General features: G+C 53.2%; 1 pseudogene; it reads left to right on the plus strand.

Annotated features, from left to right (window-relative positions):
- LOC134432728 (zinc finger protein 850-like) overlaps positions 1-22,566 on the plus strand; it is a 154,440-nt pseudogene that overhangs the window by 87,470 nt on the left and 44,404 nt on the right.

A 22,566-nucleotide genomic window follows, 5' to 3' on the forward strand; every position in this document is an offset into this window, starting at 1 on the left:
CAGAGGATAAATCTTCTCCCACTGGATTCCCAAAGGATCAGCCCTTTCCCAGTGGATTCTCAAAATTTCAGCTTTTCCCGCTGAATTCACAAAGAATCAACCTTTTTTCCTGTGTATTTCCAGACAATAAATCTTTTCCCACTGGATTCCCAGAGGATCAGTCATTTTCTCACTGGATTCCAAAGGATCAGCCTCATTCTCTACTGGATTCCTAGAGGATCAAGCTTTTCCCACTGGATTCCCAACGGATCAACCTTTTTTTCCAATGGATTCCCAGATGATCAACCGTTTCCCACTGCATTCCTAGAGGATAAATCTTTTCCCACTGGATTCCAAAGGATCAACCTTTTTCATGGATTCCCAGAGTATTCTGACTCTGTGTGGTGATTTGACGGGAAACAGGTTGTCTAGGATGTTGTGGTCAAACCAATGGGTGCTCAGATTTTAATATTGGCACCTGGTTTGGCCCCTGGGACATTAGATCCGCCTCCGAGAACACAAGGGTTTAAAGCAGAGCTCTCCCCTGGGAGGCTCTCTTTGGATTTCCGGTGGGAAAAGGGTTTGGATCTCTTCCCCTGTCCCGGCTGCTGGCTTGGCAGGGGGATGGGGAGCCACACGGCCGTGAGGTGGCCGGGCCTGGGACAGAGATGGGAGGTAGGCCTGGCCCAAGGGTGGAAGAATGGAAGAAGTACTGAGAGGTATTTCCTGCCCACCCCCCCCCCCCCCTCAGAGAGATGAAGGGAGAGAGAGAGAGAGCCGTGCCAGGGACTGTTATCTTGAAATTTGATATCAGGTGTTGCCAGCACAGCCTGCCTGGGTGTCTGGCTGCTTGCAGGAGCTTTTAACCCCTTTGTGGACAATGAAAACATTGCAGAGCATTGACCTTTCCTGGAGGGGAGATGGAGTGGAAGATGAAGAGGGAACTGAGCAAGTGTTGAAGGTCTGAGCAAGGGAGAGATATGAAAAGAATAGAGAAGAACTCGGGTGGAAGAGATGATGGAGTGGCTGCTTTGCTGGACTCTTTTTGTATAGCCATGGACAGAACCATGTTTCCTTGTGATACAGAGACTGTATCCAGGGGGGGCAATGCCCTGGAGCCAAGAGGGTTCAGTGTTGGTGCCCCTCGGCCCCAGGGGGAATAATTTGGGAGGGGCAGGTGTCCCGAAGGAGAGACTGTGCCCTTTTTGGAATGGGACAAGGCATCCTTAAAAGATGACCCTGGAAGCAGCTCTGGTCTGTGTTCAGTGGTGAGAGCACTGGACATGAAAGGAAGAGGTCACCATGGCACAAGAAGGACTCCTCTCCTCTTGATGAACTGAAGATTGATTGTTTGAAGGGTGGTGCCGGACCGAGAGTTGGTGATTTGGGGAATGTATTGTATTGTATTGTATTGGAGAGTTGGTGGGGAGGAGGGGGAGATGTATTTGTAAAATTTTCATTTTCCTTGTGTGTTTATTTTTTTTTCCCCTTGTAGTTTAGTTAATAAATTCTTCTTTATTTCTAAGTGGGAGCCTGCTTTGCTTATTCCTGGTCACATCTCACAGTAGAAACCAGGGAGAGGGTATTTTCATGGGGGCACTGGCATTATGCCAGTGTCAAACCATGACACTCTCTCACTGTTGTTTTTGTTTGTGCTACTGCATTTGTATTTTTAATATTTCCTCATAAAGAGCTGTTATTTCTACTCCCACATCTTTGCCTGAGAGCTCCTCAATTTCAAAATTAATTATTATTTTTATAGTTGTTTATTGTTATTATTAATACTACTACTAATAATCATCATCATCATCAAAGGGAGGGGGGTTACATTTTCCATTTCAGTGGAGGCTCCTGAAATGGGGAGACACCGCCAAGGATGGGCCGTGTGAACTAGTTCCTAAAATATGTCAATTAGTTTATGGATATGTGTGAGGGTCTATGAATATGCAACAGGCTGATGTAATTAAAACCAGATTAATTAAGGGGTGTCCCCGAAAATAACTGGGGGGCCTTGGTGGCCATAACAATCTTCGCCCAATGGTCCTTGTCTCCCATTACATCAGCCTGTTGCATATTCCTAGACTTTTTGCATATCCATAAAGTACTTTACATATTCTAGGAACAAAATTGGCTTCATCCTGTTTGGGGGTCCCACCTCCCTCCCAGCTCAATTTGGGGTGTCCCATCCACCTCCCAGCTCAGTTCTGGGATCCCATCCCCCTCCCACCTCAACTTGGGGGTCCCATCTCCCTCCCAGCTCAAATTTGGTCTCCCACCCCCCTCTTTTCCCCACTACTCCCCTTTCTGATCGTTCCCCCAGTCCCCTCCCCATTGTTTGGTTTTAGGGTCTTCAGGCTCCTCCTTCTCCGATTTGGGGTCTCGACCCCGTTTTGGATTAATTTGGGGTCCCCAGCCCATCCCCAGGGTCACCTCCCCCCCCCCCAAATTCTGCTCCTCGCAACTGATGAGTCTTCAGCGAGACACGCTCTGATTGGCTGGAAATTACCCCGCGCGGTCTCTGAGTATTTACCGCAGTGAGAGGCCTTGGTGTGAGCCCAGCAACTGATGAGTCAGAGTCGGGCCGGGCGCTGATTGGCTGAAAATAGGAGCGCGGGGCCAGTGCCCTGAGTTTGTGCCCAGCAACTGGATTGTCATCAATGCCGCGCGTTGCGATTGGTCGGAATCTGGTTTGGGGTGAAGACGGGAGGAACTGGGCTTTATTTGGGTTTATTTATGGACTATTTAGGGTTTATCTTGGTTTTTACTTGGTTTATTTCTGTTTATTTGGGGTTATTTGGAATTATTTGGGTGTATTTAGAAGTATTTGTGTTTGTTTGGGATTATTTGGGTTTATGTGGGTTTATTTGGAATCATTTGGGGTTCTTGGGGTTTATGTTGGTGTATATGGGGGTTTTTTAGATGTACTTGAAATCATTTGGGGATTTTTGGGTTTAAGTTGACTTTTTTGTTTGTTTTTTAGGATTATCTTGATTTGTTTGGGGTTTTTTGGGGTTCTTTGGGGTTTATTTCGAGTGTTTTGGGGTTATTTGGGTTATTTGGGGTCACGTGGGTTCAAAAAATCTGGAAATGTGTCTGCTGAAAAAAACGGGAATTTTTCCTTAAAAATCCAAGAGTTTTTTGCCAAAAAATGAGGTGTGTTCCCTAAAAAATGCTGGGCATTTCCCAGCCAATAGCGACGTGCCCCGCTCCGAACCATCCAATCACCACGCTTCATCTCCCAAATTAATTAACACAGCGCACCCCGCCCCAAACCAACCAATCACCGCACGCCGCCCCTCAGCTACTCCCACCTCTCTTGAGTTGAACCAACCAATCACCGGGCGTCTCCCCTGTGCAACTCCCGCCTTCTTTGCCTCTATCCAACCAATCACCGCGCGCCTCCCCTCGGCAAAGCCTGCCTACCCCGCCCATCTAATGTCAATCACCGTGCCCTCTATGAAAGCAACCAATCACCGGCCAACTCCCCTCAGCAACTCCCGCCCTCCCCGTACCGCTCCAGCCAATGAGAGCCGAGCCCGAAGAGGTGCCCCCTGACTATGGGGCCGGGCATGGAGCGGGCACCCCCCCCCCCCTTCCCCCCCCAGCCCCAGGACCCCCTCAGGGACCCCCGGGAGCCGCCCCGGGCTCGGGCGGGTCCTGCGGGAGGCGCTGGAGAGAGCGGGGGAGGCGCTGGGAGAGGACGGGGGGCTCCGGGAGCTGCTGAGGAGGCGCAGGGACAGGTGAGGGGTCCTGGAGGGGTCGTGAGGGGAATTTGGGGAGGGGTCTTGAGGACACTTGGGGGGGATTTGGTGAGGGTCTGGGGGAAACTTGAGGGGGTTTTAGCGGGGTCTGGGGGTGCTGGGGGCCTTTGGGGGGGAATTTGGGGAGGGGTCCTCGGGGGGTGTCACGATCCGTTCTCATGGACGGGTTTTGTGATGGTTCATGGATTTGATCTCAGGATGCACAAAGAACCGACACGCGATAGAGGGATTAAGGGAGAGAAAAAGATGGGGGAAGAGAGAGACAAAAGAGAGAGAGAGAGAAAGAGAGGGATAGAGATACCAAACGTAGAGATGAAGTCCTTTGGTCCAGTCCAGTCGAGGATCCGCCTGTTACGTGTGGGAGATCTTGAAGTCTCTCGCTAACTCAGAGTTTATATTATGATAACTCCATTGGAAATTGTGAGGGGGGGGAAACGGATACAATAAGGAACAAATGTAACAGGTAGTCCATGCGTTCAGCAGTAAATGAGAGCCACTGTCTTCTTGGTCCAGGGGTCACAACCTGCAGGCAAACATCTCGCTTTTGTCAGCTTGCCTCCCCCACACACCTCCCCGGGCTGGGGGTTTCAGTCCCAGTCCTTGGAAGAAGCAGAGGGGCCTTTCCACATGGGGGTTCCGTGTCTCAGTCCTTGATGGAGAGGCTCCTTCCATCTCAGTCTGTCTGTCACGGTGGTTGTAAAACAGGTGAGGGTCTTCTGTGGGGGGACCACCTGAAACTCAGGAGAAGTCCAGCCAGGCCGAGAGGTGGGACAGCTCCCAAGGCTGTTGTTGCACAAAGGGCACGGTGCCCCCTTATTACAGCGTCCTGAGTGGGTCGCTGCTGGTGAGAGAGAGACGGTGAATCTTGTTTCTAGATCAGAAGGCTGAATTTATTGATATATAATATATAATACATTATAACTATACTAATAAGAATAAAGAGAGAGGTTGCAGAGCTGCTAAGCTAAGCTTAGATAGAAAGAATCTATAACAAAGTTGTGCCCAAGGACTCGGTCCCCAGCTTGCATTATGTGATTGGCCCTTAATTATAAACAAGAAGCATGAGCCAATCAAGAAACCCCTGTTGCATTCCACAGCATCTGATAATAATTGTTTACCTTCTCTTCTGAGGCCTCTGGCCTCCAGAAGACGCAGAAATCCGAAAGAAAGGATTTCTGTGAAGAAATGTCTGTGACGCCCCCTTCTTCTTCTCCTTGGGCTCAGTGTAGCACACAGCAAACAACACCTGTGAGAACAATGGCTTAGCAACGCTCTCAGATCTAGGGCGTTGTTGGCATGTGACTTTCTCCTTTGGAGCCAGAGATTTAAGACAGGGGCGGTCTTTTCTTAGTGGTCCCCAAATGACGATCCTGAGGCAGATGAGGGAAATTTCGGAACCAACTCTCTCACAAATATAAAATTATTTTTTAAATTATATAAATTTAAGTTATATGATGTTTTCATAAATAAAATAACATTTTATTAAAATTAAAAAGTATTAGTTATTTTAAATTAATTAGATATTCCTAACAAGGGTTGAGCTCTCCCTCCCTACTCAGTGCAGGATATGGGGAGGGAGAGATGCTGACGGGGCCGGGGGGGCTGCAGCTCTGGGGGGGTGGAAAAACGGCGAGGCACGCGCTCCGCCACGGTGGGGACGCCACCCCCGGCACCCGCCCTGACCTTCTTGCGCAGGGAGAAGCCGAGCCCCAGCGCCAGGAAGACGAAGCCCAAGACGAAGCCCCCGATGCCCGTCAGCATCTCTGGGGCGTCTGCAGGGCTCAGCACCCCCAAAAGCTCTCACCGACACCCCGAGCCCCTCCCAGAGCCCTCCCTGTGGCCCCCAGCCCAGCCAGGACCCCCTGAAACCTCCCTCCGATCACTTTTTGTCCTGGCCAGGAGCCACCAAAGTCCCTCCCGTCCCTCTAAGCATCCCACAGCCCCCTCCCAGATGCCCCCAGCGCCCCAGGACCCCCAAAGCCTCTCACAGTCCCTTGGCAGCCCCAGCAGGACTCAGCCAGAGCCCTCCCAGTCTGTGCCCAGCACAACCGAGCTCATGGCGAGCCCCGCTTTGCCATCGCCGATCTCCTTCCAGCCCCTCGGGGCTCACTGCGATCCCTCCCAGTCACACCCAGGACCCCCAAACTCCCTCCCAGTGCCCACCAGGACCCCCCCAAGCCCATCCCACCCTCCCCAGCATCCCCCAAACCCCTGCCCAGCCCTTGCCCAGCCCCCAGCCGCTCTCCTAGTCCCAGCCCGGCTCTCTCCAGCTCCCTCCCAGTGGCTCCCAGCACAGCCCAGTGGCTCTGCCAGCGCTCCCAGGGGCTCCCCCGTACCCCAGTGCCGCCTCAGGGGCTGCTCCAGGCTGACGTGCTCCACCTGGCAGCTGTAGCTGAGCCCGCGCCGGGGCGGCGTTTCCAGCAGCACCAGCAGCAGGTAGGTCCAGTCCCCGTTGGGGACCACGTCGGTGGCCACCACGTGCTCCGAGAGCTCCTGCTGGCCCTGGAACCACCTCACCTGGATGGCAGCAGGGTAAAAATCCATCACGGAGCAGAGCAGGTGGCCGGGGCCGGGCTGGGAGCTCGAGGGAGGCATCAGCGAGATGGACACGCTGGGGGGCACTGGGAGAGACAGAGAAAGAGACAGCAGGAACACACTGGGATCAACTGCGGGGCGCTGGGAGAGAGAGGGGAGGGCTGGGATGGGCTGGAAGGGAACTGGGAATAGAGTGGGAGGGACTCGGAATGGACTGGGAGGGACTGGGGGCTACTGGAAGGAACTGGGAATAGACTGGGAATTGACTTGGGGAGCATGGATGAGACTGGGAAGGCCTGGGAGGGGCTGTGGTGGCACTGGGAGCAACTGGGAATGAAGTGCGCGGCACTGGGTGGCCGCGTCCAGCGCGGGGCACTCGGCGCTGGGGATCTACCAAGGAACAGATGAGTCATCAGCGGTACGCGATCTCATTGGCTGGGAAGCCTCAGCTGAATGCGTCGCTGAAATGGACGCGGGAGGGAGCCCTGGGAGGCACTGGGAGGGAATGGGGGGAACCGGAGGCCCCGGGGATGGGCACAAGGAGGGCTGAGGGCTCTGGGGCGATTCTTGGGGAGGTTTTGAGGGGCTCCACGGTCCTTGGGAGGGCAGGGACCAAGGGGACACGCTCTGCTCCACGCTCACCTCGGCGCTCCACGGTGATCGGAGCAGCAATCTCGTAGTTGTGCCGGCACCTGTCCACGTGAGCCCGCATGAACTCCATTATAGCCGGGTCGCTGTTCTACTTCTTGACATTCTTCTCCCCTAAGGGGGTGAACCACACAAAGTGCCCAACGTCGCTGACGAACGTCACGAACTGCTCCCGGTTGTAGATGAACCTTACCACCAACCTCACCTTCTCAGCGCCGTTAATGAAGAGACAATAGGCCTTATGCATCCACTGGAACACCCCTGTGAGTGCAGCACACAGCTCAGGGATGTGCTCCCCTCAGCACCCCCAGCATCACCCCTAGAGCACCGGGGCCCATCCCGGATCCTTACTCAGCACCCCCTGTGCCCCACGGCCGCCACGGGACCCTCCTGCCCGCGCTGCTGCTTCCTCTTTGCCGCCCTTCTCCCATTTCCCCTTCCACATCCTCTCCCACATCCAGCCACTCCCAAATCACTTTTCTAGCCCCATTTCCCCATAAATCCCCCAATCTCCGGCCTTCTCGGGCTCAGTTTTGGGGTCATCCCCTCCCCTTTTCCCCCTTTCTTCACCCTCTCCCACCCCTCCCTCTCCTCCCCCCACCCCTAAGCCCCTCCCACTCTCCCTTTGGGGGTCCCCTCCTCCTCCCCCTCCATTCCGGGCTCCTCCCTTCCCCTCTTTTCCCCCTTCTCCCCCCCGTCCCCGCGCCTCCCGCCCCCGCTCACCCGAGAGCTCCGCGCCCGCAGCCGGGGGGGCTCCCACCACCACCAGTGCCACCAGCAGGGCCCCAGCTGCCACCCCTCGCCCCATGGCCGGGGCCGGGCAGGGAGCAGCAGCCCCAAAGCAGCCGCGCTGCGCTGGGAGCGCCAGTCCGGAGCAGGGCGGGCTCGGCAGCGCCGCGCGCTCTCATTGGCTGCCGCCTCTTCTGGGCAGCGATCGGCCACGGGCTCTGCCCGGCAACCGATGAGGCAATCCAACGCCCCGACCTCTCATTGGCTGCGCTGCCTCCTGCCTGCGCTGCCATTGGCTGAGGCCTTTCCGGGACGCTGCAGCCCCGGGCTGGAGGTTTTTTGGGCAGGGGGAACCTTGGGGCGCAGGGCAGGTGGGAGCTCAGGTGAGCCCAGCAATGCGTGCCCAGGTTCGCGGCATCTCAGGGCTGCCCGTGGCGAGCGGTGACGCTGGCCCGATGCCAGGCACCCCCAGAGCCGCTCTGTCCCTGCCCCCGCAGCCGCACAGGGACAGGAAAATGGAACCGAGGGTTCCTGGCTGGGGACAAGGACCGGGAGAGATTCCTCAGCAAATCCCGCACGGGCACAACAGACCCGGCCTGGGCACACGGAGGGAATTTATTACCAACCAAATCACAGCAGCACAAGGAGAAGGAAAAGAAATCTCTCCAACACCTTCCCCCTGCCCAACACGGATCAGCCAGAACAGGGGTCACCAGGGCTCTGCCCAACGGGAGTCACTGGGGATCGTCCAACGCAGATCCTCCCATGGGGGATGGAGCTGGAGCAGCGCACGAAGCTCTTCCCACACTCGGGACACTCGCAGGGCCTCTCCCTGGTGTGGAAGTGCTGGTGAGTGACGATCTCTGAATCCCACCTGAAGCTCTTCTGACATTCCAAACACTCCTAGGGCCGTTCTCCAGTGTGGATCTTGTGGTGCTTGCTGATGTCAGAGGTCCCACTGAAGCTCTTTCCACATTCCCCAAACTCACAGAGCCTCTCCCCAATGTGGATGTTCAGGTGTTCCATCAGGGTGGAGCTGGAGCTGAAACCCTTCCCACATTCCAAGCACTTGTGGGGCTTCTCCCTGCCATGAGGCTCCATCAGCTCTGAGATCTGGCTGCATCTCCGGCCGCCTTCCTGGCTCAGGGGGGCTCTTTCCTCCCCACACCTCCCTGGGCTGGGTTTGCAGCCCTTCCTTGTGAGGGATCTCTGGGGCTTTTCCTCCTCCTCCATCTGGCCACAGCTTGGGAATGACAAACCCTGGTTTGGGGGAAACCAAGATGGGAGCGCCTTGGAGTAGCGGCTCCTCCTGGCCAGGTCCATCTCTAGAACTCAGCAGGAGTCTTGTGTCCATGAAAAGCTCCACATATCAAGATTCAGCCCCAAAAAAAACTCTCCCAGGAGTTCCCTATTGCAGATCTCCCCACTTTTGGGGTTCCAGAGGTTTCCTTTCCTTGGGATCACAGGGGTCCAATGGTTCCAAGGGTTCTTCATTCTCCGGCGTCCTGCTTAGGGATGATCCAGGGGCTTTTGGGAGTCCATGGGGTCCCTTCTACCCTGATGCTCTGCTTTGACATCCCAGGGATCCCAGGGATCCCTCCTCTCCAGGCTCCCCCCCTTTCCAGTCTGCCGGGGTCCCCCTGCTCTGGGATTGCCCCTCTCTGCTCTCCCCACTCTGGGGGTCCCAGGGGTTTCCCTCCTCTGCTCTCCCGGGGGTCCCCAGGACCAATGTCCTCCCCTGCCCATACTGGGCAATGGCCGCATGGGCCCCCAAAGATCCCCCAAGGGGCTCAGCTTTGGGCTCCTGCAAGATCCAAACCTACACACACACAGAAAAAAACCTCCCAGGGTCACCAGATGATATTTGGGGTCAACTTCACAATCTGTGAGCTCCAAACACACCCCAATAAAAAACCCTCACCGGGACCCCCCAATGGATTTGGGACGAGCTCCCCCTCCCCGCTCACGTGCAGGGTGAGCTGGGGGCGATGGTCCCGTGGCTGCGGCCACAGGGGGCACTGGAACCTCCTGTTCCTCCTGTTCCTGCTCCCGCTCCTCCTCTTCCTGCTCCTCCTTTTCCTCTCTCCATCCTCCTCCTCCTCCTTCCTAATCCCACCTCCTCCCCAGTTCCTGCCTTCTGTGTATTTAGAGTGGAGAAACTTGCTTGCATTTAGAACTAGAACAAAGATCCCAGACGAAACAAGGCTTGCTGCTTTTAGTCAGAAGTATCAGTGACTAAAGGTCACGTTTCCTTTGGTTTGGTGCCGTCCTTGCTCCTCCTCAGTGTTCAGGCTGGGCTATGGGGTGTCCTTGTTTGCTTCATTTTCCGAGTTCCTCTTGCACCCTTTGGGCCATAGGCTGTGCCCTGGGAGGGTTCTTTGTGCTCCTTTGTGACACAGGAGAACCTTCCAGGCGGTTTCTGCGTGAGTTGCTGCTGGGATGTCTCAGGAACAGTGCCACGTCCCCGTGGTGTTCCCGTTGCTATGGGACACGGAGGCCTCAGTGCCCAGAGTGGCTCTGGGCTCGTTGCCGGAGGATCCTCCTGCCCGAGGCATTCTCAGCAGCCAGCCCAGCCCTGACAGGTGTCCTTCTGTGCTTGCAGGTGTTATGTTTGCCCAATTATCCCATCATAAAAAAACCCCAAACAATATTTAAGGTAGCAGCAATTTTAATTAAATAGTTTAGAAAATATATAAATAAGGGATAATATGGTTCAAATAATAACGCATAAGCAAAAACAACCGCGGGGTACGGAGGGCAGGGTTCAATGACCCTTGCCACTTCACGTACAAGCTTGCCAAGTGAAAGTCACCCCTTATATGCCATGCGTCAATGCCATCTCCTCCTATTTTCTGTTCGTCACTTTTCTGTCTCCACCCTCCTCACCACCTTTACCACGCTTGCGCCACCACTCGGTTTGGTGGTCGCACAAGTCTTTGGGGGTCGTCACTGATGAAGGCCCTATAGTCTTCTTCGTTGTCCTTTAATTCACCTTTGGGTTACACATGCGCACCAAGCCAGTACAATGTAAGCCAAGACTAACGTATCACTGCATCTACATATCAAGGCAAAAAATCCCTTATAATTAGCGTTTTCTGTGACTGACTGAGGTTCTTGGTCATTTTTAGCAACTATATCTTCAGCTTCTTTCCTGTGGTCCTTGAAAAACATCTGCTGGGAAGGGGGGGGTGGAGCCTCTCCTCTCCCTCTCCTCCTTGGCATTACAACTTTTAACTATTAACTATTTTATTATTCTCAAATATTAATTACTGTATCAATATTGATTACTGTTTCAATTTTTATCAGCATGAATCATACCTATTTATCACAAATCCCCCATTTCTCTTTTTGATCATTATTATTTGTGCTGTATTTAAAAAGCTGTGCCCTGATATCTTTTATATTTTTCAGAATTTTTGTTTCCTCGTTGTCTCTTTTCATCTTCAAACTTTCCCAGCATTTCTATTACTGCTTCTAGTCTTTCACACTCTTTCAAGTTTAGTTAGCATTTCCTGGTCTATTTCAATCTTTTTAGGTCCTTGTTCTTTAACAGGGGTCGATTTAGCTTTTAATACCATTATAGATCTTGATTTTCCTTTTTCTGCTGATTCTGAATCTAGAGACGTTGTAATCTGCATCTTTTGAATCACTGATTCAAAAGATTAGCCTAATAGTTACAAAATCATACAAGGCAGAAACAGAAGTCCCAGAATTGAGCATAACAACATGAACTTTAACTTTTTTCTCCAAACATTTCCAAAGAGGTTACCCCACCAATCTGCTTTCAAGATTGAATTCCACTTTTGTAGTGGCACATGAGCTGCTCTTTTAATTTCCTCTACAAGTTTTGTGGTAGCTTCCCCATAATCATCAATTTCTACACAGCACTTAAATTCATTAAATCTCCCACAAGCTCCTCCTTCTTTTGCTAACAGATAGTCTAGGGCGATCCTGTTTTGATACACAAACGCCCGCATTTGTGTATATTGCCTGGCCAACATTTTTAAAGCATCAGAGGTGTGATTTGACACCACTTCCACTAGTGCTTGGAGCCTTATTAGTTTATTCAACAGGTAAATTGGGGTCCTATATCCCCATGACCCATCCTAAGCCCATGTTGCTGGGTCATAATATGCTATAATTTGTTCTGCAGGCCATTCGTCCTCCTCCCATTTTTGATTCCCTCCTGCTGTTGGAAAATTTAAATTCAAATCTCCTTTATTCCACTGCAGGGTTTCATACAGTGGAGTTCCTAGCACATTGCTCCTAGACCTCAGTAGAACAAAGAAGGAGGGTTGTATTACTCCCAAAGTACAGGTTCCTCCCCATTTTTGAGGTAACACACTGTATCCTCGTTGCTCACAAATCCAATATATCCCATCTGAGGCTTTCCATTTCTTATCAGTTTTCTCCAGTTGTTCCCAATAAGACCTCAGGCTGTCGATGGATTGGTGGGGGTTAGCTCCAGGACTTCTGTACCAGCATAAATTAATCTGTTCATCCCATTCACAATTTATTTCTTTTATTGGTCCCCAATATCCAACGGGGTTTTCAGGTCACTAAATTTTTGAACGATTATCTGTATTAACCACCAGTGTGGATTTACAAGGAATATGCCCTATTATTTTATTAAATTTCCTTCCTTCTCGAGTTATACAAATGATTCCAATTACTTGATGGCTTAAAATTCATCCTTCAGGTCTCTTCAATGTTCCAGAAATTTAGGTATGGTTCCATTTTAAAAATTGCTCTGGAGCTAAGCTCTCAGCTTTCCACGGCCATCTTTCAGCCATTTGTAGACCTCCACAAATCCAACATTTTGATAATCCTAATTCTGTAGCAATATCTTGTTGTAGTGTGTTCTATTAGTTTGTTTAATTGCTCCCCCATTTTCTGTAATGGTTCTTCCCTCCCAGTTTTGCCCACCTTAGCTCTGTCAGTTATTATGTTCCCATGGCAACTCTCGCCATGATATTGTCTGTCATTTGGTTACCTTGGTTACTCCTGCCACAGTTTATGTCAATCCTCTCTGTTATATGATTTCCCCTCCCCTGTGTTTCCTTATATATGAATTTGTTCTCCTCCCTGGGCCCAGTCAATCACTCCCCACTCCTCCTCATTTGCCAGAATCTTCTGTGCTTAGAGAGACTTGATTGGCTATGGCTCCGGGGCCCCTCCTTTACATTGTTTCTATTGGGTTTTTCCTCATGTCAATTATCCTAAGTTCGCTCCCCTACCTTCCCCTATTGGTCCTTTGTAAACCCCTCCCTGGGATCCCTCCTCCCCTTTATAACCCTGTTGCACTCTTTGTTCTTGGTCACACGCTGGTAGACGTGTTAGATTCAACACCTGGGTGTCTGTCACTCCCTGGTTGACGATAAATCTGACAAGTTCCCAAGTACAGAGTGTCCGGACTCTTTACTCTCGTTGGCCAGCAGCGATTCCATCCGTTGTGAGCACAGCCCGAAGCCTTCTGACGCCGAGGGGTGCTCCCACATTTGCAGCTGGGTGTTGGCCACCCTTCTGCCAGCCGGATACCTGACTTTAAGGCCACACCTCGCTGCAGTTTGGCGTCCAATGTTGGGGCCTGGATTACGGCCGGACGCCTTGCTGTTTGGACCGACGGACCCCACGGACAGATTCCTTAGAGTCCACTGGCCGCCAGACTACCCTCAGTTGCAGCAGACTCCGTTTTAGGGGTAGCGCTCCTGGGGGACCTGAAGTCAGAACTCGCCGCACCCGTGGAGGACTTCGGAAGACGAGAGTCACTCGCCCGGGTTTTCTCTTGTGCCACCGCTGGGTCAGGTAAGCCCCAGACTTGGTGGTTTCCCCCCTGCCTTTTTAACCCCCCCTTGGAGTTTATGCCCTGCTCTGGGGACCACTCCCTACCCTTTTCCCTAGAGGGCTGAAATCCCAAGCAGTTTCAGCTCCCGCGTGGTGATCACGTGCTGCAGGAAGCCCGGCAGATGCTGCCCGCCCTGTCTCCACTGGTGCCGCGTGGCATTACCGCGTGGCACGGGGCAGGGGGCTGGCAGACACTGCCTGCCAATTCCGCTTTTCGTGCGCGTGGCTCTGCTGCTTTTCGTGCGCTGCAGGAAGCCCGGCAGACTCTGCCCACTGCGCCGCGCAGTGGAGCCCTCTGCTGCTTTTCGTGCGCGCGGTTTCCCTGTACAGCGGCGCCGGGGCAGGCTTCGGGCTCTCTCGGTGCGGCGTTCAGCAGCTGCTGCGGGTATTTCAGCGTGGGGCGGCTTTTCAGCACAGGTCGGCATGGCGCGGTCATCCACCTCCCCCCCGCGCGGTGCGCCCCCCCCCCCCCCCCACTGCTTTTCGCACAGTTTCAGAGCGGGGTGGCATCGTCGTGGCTTTCAGTGCGGGCGGTACTGGTCGCAGTCTCCCTAGGAGCCCTGGCAGAGCCCCGGTCTTTTGGGGACAGCCCTCTCCCCCTTGTTTTTTATTTTTCCTTTCCCGTGGGGTCTGAATCCCCAGACTTCAGGCCAGATCTCACTGCCCAACATCCTTCCTTTCCTCGAGTTGAAACCCCAGACTTTGGGACAGCAAGGGGAGCAGGGGCCGGTGGCATGTACCTAAGTGCTTTAGTTTTCGTTTTCCTGGGCGGGTGGAGTGCAACATCAAGAGTTCTAGATCCCTTTAAGGTAGCATTGTCTGGTGCTTCTGAGAGGTTAGACAATGGGTGCAGGTCTGATCAGGACTCAAACGAGAGTTTGCTGTGTTGTTAAGGGTTTGTTGCTTGGGGGAGGGTCTCAAGCCCCCAAAAAGGACTTGAAAATGTTAATTAAGTGGATCTTTTCTCAGTTCCCCGAGGTTTCCCCAGAAATTGCGAAGGAGCCACGGTTTTGGGCAGCTGTTGTAGCAAAATTAGAGCAGGCGGTCGACTCTGGGGAAACCCAATTATCTGTCGTGGCATGCTGGGTGGGCAGAGTGTTAACCTCACTCTGACCGCCCGGGGAACTGAAGGAAAGTCCATCGCGTTTAAGTCTGGTCCCCAGTTCTCCCAGTTGTTGTGTTCCTATCCCTCATTCCTCACCCTCTTCCCTCAGGCAGGAGCCCTTGGGAGGGATTCTTAAGGCCAACAAGAAGCAGGGGGTTCACCTTGCCCCTGCTCCCTCTCGACCGGCTCGGCCACCTCCTCCGAAGAGTCCTGGCCAGTTTCTTTGGAGCCCTCCTCCCTATCCCTCTGCCCCTCTCCCTAAGTCCCCAGTTGCCACTCCTAAGTTTGTCAGATTTGATGAACTGGCTCAAGATGGCTCACAGGGAGCACAAAATGGTGGAGACCTCATGGTTTTTCCCGCCACGACCCCTTCTCCCTCCCACAATCCTTCCCTTGATCCATCCCCTTGTCCTGTTTCCCCTCCCTCCATTCCTCCCCCTGCTCCTCTCCCTACTCCGCCCATGGCTCCGCCTCCCGCAAACTCCTGCCTAAACCCTCCTCCCTATTCCACCCCGCCTCTGAACTCCACCCCGGAGGTGGAGAAAACCAACTTGCCAGGCACAAGCCAGTGCCCCTCCTAAGTGCCAAGCCCCGCCTCAGCCTCCCTGCTTTCCGGTTCCCACGCTCCTCCTTCCGGTTCCCACACTTTGTGTTCCAGAGGGTGGGGGGGGGGGGTGGTGGATGCCCGGAAGCCAGGGCAAGCACCTTTATTGGAAGCTGCCCCAGTTACATACTGCCTCAGTGGGGAGGGGAGTTCTCAGGCCCAGTGGGTGCCGCTTGTACAGGCCCAGATCAAGGAACTGTGCAAGGCCCAGAGGGAGCTCTTCTGGGAATCGGAGTATTTCCGGGGTCTCCTTTGCTCAGTCCTTGCTCCGGGAGACCTGGTGCCGGCGGACCTGAGGGCTCTCTCCTCTAGCCTTTTGGGGCCCATGGAGTTTAGGGTCTGGGCGGCAGAATGGGGGAGGGAGATTGTGGAGGTTCTCCCAGTGCTCTGGGGAAGCCAGGCCATGTCTCACGATGTAGACGGCTTGGTACTATCCACGGACCATCTGGTGGGCACCGGGGCTTTGGCAAGCAGGGCGATGCAGGCAAAGGTATTGTTCTCTGCTCAGCTATTGGAAACCTGCAAGGCCACAGAGCGTGCTTTTTACAAGCTCCCCTCTGCCACATCACAGCTAGAAGTGGAAGAGGTGAAGCAGGGCACACAGGAGCCTTATCTCGTGTTTGTTGATAGACTGTATTGGTTTGTAGGGGCTCAGGGTCCGGAAGAGCGGGAGAGAGAGAGGATGTTATGAGGCTGATGGCCTACCTGAATGCCAATGTGGCATGCAGGGGGGCCATCCGGTCTCTCCCCCTGAGCCCTCGACCTACAGTCGAACAAATGATAGAAGTCTGTGCGAGGAAGGTTCCCCTTCAGGATCCGAAGATGTGCCCTAGAGAACATCAGTGGCTTTTGCAGTGTTTCCATTCATCAAATGCCCTGAAGCCAAAGCTGCTGCTGCGAACAGATGTTTAACACCAAGTTCCAGCAGGAGGACGATGGCAACCCATCCTTGTCATCTCTGTGTCAAGATGGGGCACTGGATGCTGCAATGTCCCCTGCGGCACAGGTTTCTTGAGTTGAGAAAAAAGGATGGGGAGGGAGGTAGCGAACAAAAAACTAACTTATGAGCGCAGCCCCTCCCTGCGCCAGGACAAAAATAAGGCGGGCCAATTAACATCCAGCGGGGAGGGAGGAGTAAAGGGAGAGCCGCCATACACGCTACCGGATTTGACTTATCTATTATCGGATTTGGCATTTAGCACCTGTGAGTTGTAGCCTAAACCTGTTCTTACCACCTTGTCTCTGCTTCCCCTTACAGGCTGCAGCTAACTAGGGAAATCTATCTTCCCAACAGCGATTTTCAGCTGATGTCTGCCAATCTGCAACATCTCAGTCGCTGGAGGAAATTAGGACGGTGCAGATGGACCATTGTCGGTGATACAAAGCACACACCACGTGAACTTCACATCATCCTGGGGCTGGTTACTACAGACCGGGACCATTGCGTGGTGGGGCTGTACTATGTCCGACCCCCACTCTTCCTCCCCAAAGGTCAGATTATTGCCCAGGCCATTCCAGTGCCAGAGGAGACGCACTGGCAAAGATTATCCAAGATACATCGCCTCCAACTGTGGCCTGGGCACAGGTAGTGGGGAGGGAGAAACCCCGACTAACTTGTCAACTTTCTTTAGGGGGAGATCGAAAAATAGTGAGGGATCTGTGGGACACAGGGGCAGATGTGACGATCATTCCCTCTCGGGAGTGACTGTCACATTGGGGCTTGCAAAACGCGGCTGGAACGATCCAAGGTGTAGGGGGTCTCCAATTGGCCAAGCAATCAAGGAGCATTGTACAAATTATGGGACCAGACAGGCAATTGGCTTCTGTGCGCCCGTTCGTATTAGATTACACCGAGCCTCTCTGGGGGAGAGACCTTTTAGCCCAGTGGGGAGCCAAAATTGACCTTCCCAAGGCTCCCCAGGTTTTTTGGGCAGTGGCCACTGAAGAGTGCCGGACCTGGAAGCTGGAATGGCGGACTGATGAACCAGTACAGGTCTTGCAGTGGCCACTAAACAAACAAAAATTGAAGGCGCTCAACGAGCTTGTTCAGGAGCAGTTACTTAAGGGCAGTATCGTGGAGACTATGTCTCCCTGGAATTCTCCAGTTTTTGTGATCAAGAAGCCCAATAAACATAAGTGGCGGCTCCTGACCAACCTTGGCCAATTAACGAAAAAATAGCAGACATGGGGTCTCTCCAACCAGGGATGCCCTCCCCAGCAATGGTCCCCCGAAACTGGAATTTGGCTGTTGTTGACATCAAAGATTGTTTCTTCCAAATTCCCCTATACCCTGACGATGCCCCGTGTTTTGTGTTCACAGTTCCTTCCATCAACCGTGAGTCCCCAGACAAGCGCTACCACTGGCGGGTCCTTCCGCAAGGAATGAAGAACTCTCCAGTGATCTGCCAGTGGTACGTTGTTTCTCTGCTGTCCCCCATTTTTGCAGCCCTCGGGGATGCCATCGTGATTCATCATTATATGGACAACATCCTCGTGTGTGCGCCCGACGATAGTCTCCTTGCCCGTGCGCTTGACCTGACAACCAATGTGTTGGTTGCTGCAGGGTTCAAGCTCCAGCAGAACAAGATTCAACGGATGCCACCTTGGAGGTACCTGGGCCTTGAAATTACCAAGCGGACCATTGTGCTGCAGAAATTGGCGATAAGGACTAATGTCCAGATCATTGCGGATGTGCATCAACTGTGTGGGCCTTTAAATTGGGTGAGACCCTGGCTGGGCATTTCTACCGAGGACCTGGCCCCCCTTTTCAATTTGTTGAAAGGGGGAGAGGAGCTTAGTTCCCCTAGGACTCTCACCCTAGAGGCTCAGGTAGCTCTGGAGAAGATCCAAAAGGCTATTTCGGCCAGGCAGGCCCACCGTTATCACCCGGGCTTGCCATTCAGATTCTTAATACTGGGAAAATTGCCACACCTCCATGGCATTATCCACCAGTGGGACAGGACGCTGAAGGACCAAGGCTGGGGAGATAAGCTCTTATTCACAGAGTGGGTCTTTCTCAGCCACCATCAGTCTAAAAGAATGACAAGGGCACAGGAGCTGGTAGCTGAACTGATCCTCCAAGCAACATCGAGGATCAGGGAGTTGGCAGGATGCGATTTCGAATGTATTTACATACCAATTGAATTGGAGTCGAGCCAACTAAAAATGAAGACATTCAATGAACTGCTGCAAACTAATGAGAACCTTCAGTTTGTGTTGGACAGTTACACTGGGTGTATTGCAGTAAATCGGCTGGCCCGCAAATTTTTTAATTAGGAGTTTAAATTATCACTCAAAAAGGTTCAAAGTAAGGAGCCTCTAGATGCCGTGACAGTTTTTACAGAGGCGTCGGGAGCATCCCACAAAGTCAGTTATGACTTGGAAGGATCCTCAGACTCAGCAGTGGGAGACAGATGTTGCTATCATGGAGGGTTCTCCACAAATTGCTGAGTTAGACGCAGTCATCAGGGCATTCCAGAGGTTCCAGGGACCTTTCAATTTGGTAACAGATTCTGCGTATGTCGCCGGTGTAGTGTCCAGAGCTCAATCAGCAGTTCTGCAGGAGGTCTCAAACCAAAAATTATTTGAACTACTTACGAGGCTCGTCGATTTAGTCTCCCACCGTGAGCATCCGTTCTTTATAATGCATGTGAGATCGCATACTGAACTGCCTGGGTTCATTGCTGAGGGCAACCATCATGCCGATTCCCTGGCTGCGGCTGCAGTCACGGTGGGCCCACTCCCAGACGTGTTCGGCCAGGCTAAGATCAGCCACCAGCTCTTCCATCAGAATGTGCCTGGCCTGGTCCGGCAATTCCATCTGACCCAAGACCAGGCCAAGGTGATCGTGGCCACATGTCCCCAATGCCAGCGAGACCAGATGCCCACCATTGCCTTGGGGGCTAATTCCCAGGGCTTGGCGAGCTGTGAGGTGTGGCAGATGGACGTGACACACATCCCTTCTTTTGGTAGATTGTGTTACGTCCATGTCTCAGTGGATACCTTCTCTGGAGCTATCTGTGCCTCTGCCTACACAGGGGAGAAGGCCGCGGATGTCCAGGAGCATCTGCTTCTGGCGTTCGCTGTCTTGGGCATCCCTAGGGCCATCAAAACTGACAATGGCCCAGCGTATATGTCCAAGGAACTGCGGAGCTTCCTGCAGCAATGGGGAATGGAACATAAGACCGGCATCCCCTATTCCCCAGTAGCCCAAGCCATGGTGGAGAGGGCCTACCAGAGCCTGAAGAAGATCTTAGATAGGCAGCAAGCGGCTGTGAAGGTGGAGACCCCCCACATCCGGTTGTCAAGAGCACTTTACACCCTCAACTTCCTCAATTGCTCTTTTGACAACCCCAACCCTCCGGTGGTCCAGCACTTCGGCAGTCACCAGCAGCTGCAGCCTAAAGCCAGGCCGCCAGTCCTTATCAAGGATCTGGAGACCTGGCGAACGGAGGGGCCATTTGACCTGGTGACCTGGGGGAGAGAATACGCTTGCGTGTCCCTCAGGCCCCCGCTGGATACCCTCAAAATGGGTCAGGCCCTTCGTCCCGAAGCAGGGGACGCAGAAAGGGGCTGTGCCACAGGTCCAGGTAGTGTGTTGGTGGTGGCGGAGGAAACCCTCCACTATAACATCTTCCTTTTTCTCCGAACTTTCTCCCATTCCTGAAGCAGAGCCCTCTTCTCCCTCTTCTCCTTCTCCTTCCAATTTTCCATTAGTTTGTGAGTCTCGACCCTCATCTCCTGTTTCCTCCCCGTCTTCTTCAGATTTAAGTTGGTTGTTTGGGGCAAAACCATCAGAGTGATTTCCTTATACTTTCACCATTTCTCTTTTGTTTTAGTACAACTCCCCGATGGCCCCCGCATCGTCACCAACGGCTCCCAACCCGGGCATTCTACTGCTACTGCTGGCAACCTACGGAATCCTGCTGCCATCTTCGAAACCGTGGGTCATCCCCCATCCAAAGGTCAATGTCTGGCGTGCCTTGGCTCAGTCTTTAGGACAAGACCACATTTGCCTCAACACCAGCACAGCAGAGGACCTGATGTCATCTTGTCTTGTGGGGATCCCTTTCCCTCCAGGCGAGTTTCCCCCTGCCTTTCAGTCAGCCTTTTTCCCTATTTTGGCCCAGAGCCTTACTATCCTCCTCAGTTTTGATTCTAGTAACGCCTGGAGCGACGGAGTGTTTAGGCTGGATCCTTTAGCCTCCGAGCCCACAGAATTACATCTTCTCGGTTCTGCCAACTTCTCTATCTGTTTTCAGTTCAATTATACTTTAGCTCCTATAAAGAAGGGCGTGGAGGTGGTCCAGCAAACTAAAAAGGAATATCAAGCGAGTCAGTGGTGCAGAGCCGTATTAAAGATCAGCAGTCCCACTACCACTGGACAGATCCCTTATGCCCTTCCCAGGGGAGCGTTTTTGATTTGTGGCGACCAAGCGTGGGCAGGCTTCCCCTCTGGTCTGATCAGAGGGCCGTGCACTTTTGGAAGAGTGACGCTGTTTACCCCCAACATCACCCAAATTGTCAATTGTCATGTCCTCCGATGCTCCCTCAGTTGCTTTGCTGCAGTGGTCAGGGGGGTCAGGCTGGAGAGAGGCTTGGCTGATGATAAAAATGGGTGCTGCCCAAAGGATAAAAAGGAAAGAAATGAACTGTTACTTTGCAAAGTGAAGTTCCTAAAGGATCTGTTGCAACAGGACAAAGGGAAATGGTTTGAAATTCAGGAGGGGGAAGCAAGCTCAGATTAGATCTAAGGAAGAATTTTTTAACCAGCAGAGTGGGGAAACACTGACAGAAGGTGCCCAGAGATGTGGGAGGTGCCTCCTCCCTGGAAACATCCAAGCTCAGGTCAGGCAGAGCTCTGGGCCCCCTGAGCTGCTTGAAGATGTCCCTGCTCGCTGTGGGGCACCAGGCCCAGATGAGCTCCAAAGGAGCCTGCCAAGCCACAGCAGGCGAGGATTCTGCTTGCTCTGCGTGTGGAACGCAGCCAGACTGGAGACTGTCGGAGGGGGCCCCACAAGAAAACCCCTCCCTGGCGCTGCTGCTTCCCCTGCAGCCCCTGGCCCTCAGCTGCAGCAGCTCCTGGGCAGCCCAGCGCCGCTCCTCGTCCGGCTCCAGGCTGCACTCGAGGCAGTCCCGCAGCAGAGCCGACAGGCGCCGGGGCTCCTGCAGCTGCGGCGTCCCGTTCTGCTGGATCAGAGCGCGAGCCTGCAGGGAAAGCAAACTCAGCGCTCTGCCAGCTCCCTTCACACCCACACGGGCTCACATCCACCCCGGGGCCTCAGCCCCAGCTCCAGGGGCACTTTCCTCCCTGCCACAGATGCTGCTCAGAGCTCATTTTGCTATGCCAGCCAAAAAACCCAAACCCTGGGGCTGCCACAACCACTGCAACATCCAAATGATCTTGCCTTGAGTGCCAGTTTCATTGGCTGACTCTGTCAGTAGGAAACTCCATCAGAAATAGCCCATTTTGCTTCTCCAAATGGGGACACCAGATTTACAGGCCATTTCCAGAGTCAGTGTGGTCTGCCTGTGTTATTTCAGAGGATTCTTACATCAAGTGCATCTCTGCAGTGCCACTGACACTCAAGTAAATGCATTCCTGATGCCCCATCCCAGAAACTGCCAGGCACGAAACAGGAGGTTTGTGATGCTGAAAGCTCAGGCTTGGTGACACAGAGAAAGTAGCTTGGACTAGGAAGGAAATATGTTAGACTATGAGGATGTTAAACAATCATCTTCATTTTTTCAACAAGTTTCCCAGTGAGAAGAATCAGGGGGGAAATCATCTCACAAAACTCGTTTAGAAACTGCTGCAGAAATCTTGTTGGATTTGGGGGCGGGATGTGGGGTTGATGTGGGGTTTTCTTGCAAGGTAACATTAGACCTGATGCACTTGCTTCACATTTTCAGGTCATCCTCACAGCCAGATGAGCTGCAACAACATAAATCCCAAAGCAAATTGTTGCTGGAGACTGAAGAATATTCTTCTGTGTTGGGGCTGGAGTCCTCTGGGAATTCCCTTCCCATGTGCAGAAACCTCCAGCTGCTGCTCCCAGTGCAGGGTCCCCCTGTGCTCACAGGCCTCTGCAGCCACTGCAGAATTTGCCTCTTACCATGGCCGCCGTTTCCCTGAAGTAAGGAGGTTCTCCTTCCACCATCTTGATGGTCACAGTGCCAAAGGCCCAGATGTCCACCTTGGGGCCATAAAGAGATCTGGTCACAATTTCTGGGGCCATCCAGTGAGCAGTGCCCACCATGGAGCTGCGCTGGTCCTGCTCAGGGCTGAGCTGAGCGCAGAGGCCAAAACCAGCTGAGGACAGAAACAAACCCTGTCAAAGGCAGCTGGAATGAGGAAACCA

Source organism: Melospiza melodia (assembly GCF_035770615.1).
Source record: "Melospiza melodia melodia isolate bMelMel2 chromosome 7 unlocalized genomic scaffold, bMelMel2.pri SUPER_7_unloc_1, whole genome shotgun sequence".
Lineage (NCBI taxonomy): Eukaryota > Metazoa > Chordata > Aves > Passeriformes > Passerellidae > Melospiza > Melospiza melodia.